This window comes from Schistocerca gregaria, unplaced genomic scaffold (assembly GCF_023897955.1).
Source record: "Schistocerca gregaria isolate iqSchGreg1 unplaced genomic scaffold, iqSchGreg1.2 ptg000386l, whole genome shotgun sequence".
Classification (NCBI taxonomy): domain Eukaryota; kingdom Metazoa; phylum Arthropoda; class Insecta; order Orthoptera; family Acrididae; genus Schistocerca; species Schistocerca gregaria.
In genome coordinates, this window is record NW_026061828.1 from 2,514,940 (window position 1) to 2,519,695 (window position 4,756).

Sequence of the window (4,756 nt, forward strand, 5' to 3'; positions counted from 1 at the left end):
GCACCATAGCAGAACACAGATGAAGCTTCTAAGTTGATGTAATAGCCAGTAAGAAGTAGTACAACTCAAGTTTTAGGTATCGATTATTGACTTTTTAGCTGGCTTTGGTGCCTTGGACATGAGCTAGGACCATAAGATTCGGCATGAAAGGAGGACTAGCAGCCGAGTTGCAAGGGAGAATGTGAAAAGTGTTCATATGTAGTAAAAACCTGAGAAATCCGTCCGTTTTCGTCATTTGTTATCGAATCGACTTAAAGCCAGATCGTCACATTGGCCGCTCTTCTCTCTGAAACAGTTGTACTTATCGTCTGCAAAGCTATGTCGCGTGCTGCGGTATGTGGAGACACTAAAAGCACCATAGTAGAACACAGATGAAGCTTCTAATATGATGTAATAGAGAGTAAGAAGTAGTACAATTCAAGTTTTAGGTATCGATTATTGACTTTTTAGCTGGCTTTGGTGCCTTGGACATGAGCTAGAGCCTTACGATTCTGCATGAAAGGAGGACTAGCAGCCGAGATGCATGGGAGAATGTGAAAAGTGTTCATATGTAGTAAAAACCTGAGAAATCCGTTCGTTATCGTCATATATTACCGAATCGACTTAAAGCAGGATCGTCACATAGGCCGGTCTTCTCTCTGAAACGGTTGTACTTATCGTCTGCAAAGCTATGTCGCGTGCTGCGGTATGTGGAGACACTAAAATCACCTTAGTAGGACACAGATGAAGCTTCTAAGTTGATGTAATAGCCAGTAAGAAGTAGTACAATTCCAGTTTTAGGTATCGATTATTGACTTTTTAGCTGGCTTTGGTGCCTTGGACATGAGCTAGGACCTTAAGATTCTGCATGAAAGCAGGACTAGCAGCCGAGTTGCACTGGAGAATGTGAAAAGTGTTCATATGTAGTAAAAACCTGAGAAATCCACCCTTTTCGTCGTTTGTTATCGAATCGACTTAAAGCCAGATCGTCACATTGGCCGCTCTTCTCTCTGAAACGGTTGTACTTATTGTCTGCAAAGCTATGTCGCGTGCTGCGGTATGTGGAGACACTAAAAGCACCATAGTTGAATTCAGTTGAAGCTTCTAAGTTGATGTAATAGCTAGTAAGAAGTAGTACAATTTAAATTTTAGATATCGATTATTGACTTTTCAGCTGGCTTTGGTGCCTTGGACATGAGCTAGGACCTTAAGAATCTGCATGAAAGGGGGACTAGCAGCCGAGTTGCACGGGAGAATGTGAAAAGTGTTCATATGTAGTAAAAACCTGAGAAACCCGTCCGTTTTCGTCATTTGTTATCGAATCGACTTAAAGCCAGATCGTCACATTGGCCGCTCTTCTCTCCGAAACGGTTGTACTTATCGTCTGAAAGGTATGTCGCGTGCTGCGGTATGCAGAGACACTAAAAGGACCATAGTAGAACACAGATGAAGCTTCTAAGATCATGTAATAGCCAGTAAGAATTAGTACAATACCAGTTTTAGGTATCGATTATTGACTTTTTAGCTTGCTTTGGTGCCTTGGACATGAGCTAGGACCTTAAGATTCTGCATGAAAGCAGGACTAGCAGCCGAATTGCACGGGAGAATGTGAAAAGTGTTCATATGTAGTAAAAACCTGAGAAATCCGTCCGTTTTCGTCATTTGTTATCGAATCGACTTAAAGCCAGATCGTCACAATGGCCGCTCTTCTCTCTAAAACGGTTGTACTTATCGTCTGCAAAGCTATGTCGCGTGCTGCGGTATGCGGAGACACTAAAAGCACCATAGTAGAACACAGATGAAGATTCTAAGATGATGTAATAGCCAGTAAGAATTAGTACAATACCAGTTTTAGGTATCGATTATTAAGTGTTTAGCTGGCTTTGGTGCCTTGCACATGGGCTAGGACCCTAAGATTCTGCATGAAAGGAGGACTAGCAGCCGAATTGCACGGGAGATTGTGAAAAGTGTTCATATGTAGTAAAAACCTGAGAAATCCGTCCGCTTTCGTCATTTGTTATCGAATCGACTTAAAGCCAGGTCGTCACATTGGCATCTCTTCTCTCTGAAACGGTTGTACATATCGTCTGCAAAGCTATGTCGCGTGCTGCGGTATGTGGAGACACTAAAAGCACCATACTAGAACACAGATGAAGCTTCTATGTTGATGTCATAGCTACTAAGAAGAAGTACAATTGAAATTTTAGATATCGATTATTGACATTTTAGCTGGCTTTGGTGCCTTGGACATGAGCTAGGACCTTAAGATTCTGCATGAAAGGCGGACTAGCAGCCGAGTTGCACGGGAGAATGTGAAAAGTGTTCATATGTAGTAAAAACCTGTGAAATCCGTCCGTTTTCGTCATTTGTTATCGATTTGACTTACAGCCAGATCGTCACATTTGCCGCTCTTCTCTCTGAAACGGTTGTACTTATCGTCTGCAAAGCTATGTCGCAGTGCTGCGGTATGTGGAGACTCTAAAAGCACCATAGCAGAACACAGATGAAGCTTCTAAGTTGATGTAATAGCCAGTAAGAAGTAGTACAACTCAAGTTTTAGGTATCGATTATTGACTTTTTAGCTGGCTTTGGTGCCTTGGACATGAGCTAGGACCTTACGATTCTGCATGAAAGCAGGACTAGCAGCCGAATTGCACGGGAGAATGTGAAAAGTGTTCATATGTAGTAAAAACCTGAGAAATCCGTCCGTTTTCGTCATTTGTTATCGAATCGACTTAAAGCCAGATCGTCACAATGGCCGCTCTTCTCTCTAAAACGGTTGTACTTATCGTCTGCAAAGCTATGTCGCGTGCTGCGGTATGCGGAGACACTAAAAGCACCATAGTAGAACACAGATGAAGATTCTAAGATGATGTAATAGCCAGTAAGAATTAGTACAATACCAGTTTTAGGTATCGATTATTAAGTGTTTAGCTGGCTTTGGTGCCTTGCACATGGGCTAGGACCCTAAGATTCTGCATGAAAGGAGGACTAGCAGCCGAATTGCACGGGAGATTGTGAAAAGTGTTCATATGTAGTAAAAACCTGAGAAATCCGTCCGCTTTCGTCATTTGTTATCGAATCGACTTAAAGCCAGGTCGTCACATTGGCATCTCTTCTCTCTGAAACGGTTGTACATATCGTCTGCAAAGCTATGTCGCGTGCTGCGGTATGTGGAGACACTAAAAGCACCATACTAGAACACAGATGAAGCTTCTATGTTGATGTCATAGCTACTAAGAAGAAGTACAATTGAAATTTTAGATATCGATTATTGACATTTTAGCTGGCTTTGGTGCCTTGGACATGAGCTAGGACCTTAAGATTCTGCATGAAAGGCGGACTAGCAGCCGAGTTGCACGGGAGAATGTGAAAAGTGTTCATATGTAGTAAAAACCTGTGAAATCCGTCCGTTTTCGTCATTTGTTATCGATTTGACTTAAAGCCAGATCGTCACATTTGCCGCTCTTCTCTCTGAAACGGTTGTACTTATCGTCTGCAAAGCTATGTCGCAGTGCTGCGGTATGTGGAGACTCTAAAAGCACCATAGCAGAACACAGATGAAGCTTCTAAGTTGATGTAATAGCCAGTAAGAATTAGTACAACTCAAGTTTTAGGTATCGATTATTGACTTTTTAGCTGGCTTTGGTGCCTTGGACATGAGCTAGGACCATAAGATTCGGCATGAAAGGAGGACTAGCAGCCGAGTTGCAAGGGAGAATGTGAAAAGTGTTCATATGTAGTAAAAACCTGAGAAATCCGTCCGTTTTCGTCATTTGTTATCGAATCGACTTAAAGCCAGATCGTCACATTGGCCGCTCTTCTCTCTGAAACAGTTGTACTTATCGTCTGCAAAGCTATGTCGCGTGCTGCGGTATGTGGAGACACTAAAAGCACCATAGTAGAACACAGATGAAGCTTCTAATATGATGTAATAGAGAGTAAGAAGTAGTACAATTCAAGTTTTAGGTATCGATTATTGACTTTTTAGCTGGCTTTGGTGCCTTGGACATGAGCTAGAGCCTTACGATTCTGCATGAAAGGAGGACTAGCAGCCGAGATGCATGGGAGAATGTGAAAAGTGTTCATATGTAGTAAAAACCTGAGAAATCCGTTCGTTATCGTCATATATTACCGAATCGACTTAAAGCAGGATCGTCACATAGGCCGGTCTTCTCTCTGAAACGGTTGTACTTATCGTCTGCAAAGCTATGTCGCGTGCTGCGGTATGTGGAGACACTAAAATCACCTTAGTAGGACACAGATGAAGCTTCTAAGTTGATGTAATAGCCAGTAAGAAGTAGTACAATTCCAGTTTTAGGTATCGATTATTGACTTTTTAGCTGGCTTTGGTGCCTTGGACATGAGCTAGGACCTTAAGATTCTGCATGAAAGCAGGACTAGCAGCCGAGTTGCACTGGAGAATGTGAAAAGTGTTCATATGTAGTAAAAACCTGAGAAATCCACCCTTTTCGTCGTTTGTTATCGAATCGACTTAAAGCCAGATCGTCACATTGGCCGCTCTTCTCTCTGAAACGGTTGTACTTATTGTCTGCAAAGCTATGTCGCGTGCTGCGGTATGTGGAGACACTAAAAGCACCATAGTTGAATTCAGATGAAGCTTCTAAGTTGATGTAATAGCTAGTAAGAAGTAGTACAATTTAAATTTTAGATATCGATTATTGACTTTTCAGCTGGCTTTGGTGCCTTGGACATGAGCTAGGACCTTAAGAATCTGCATGAAAGGGGGACTAGCAGCCGAGTTGCACGGGAGAAT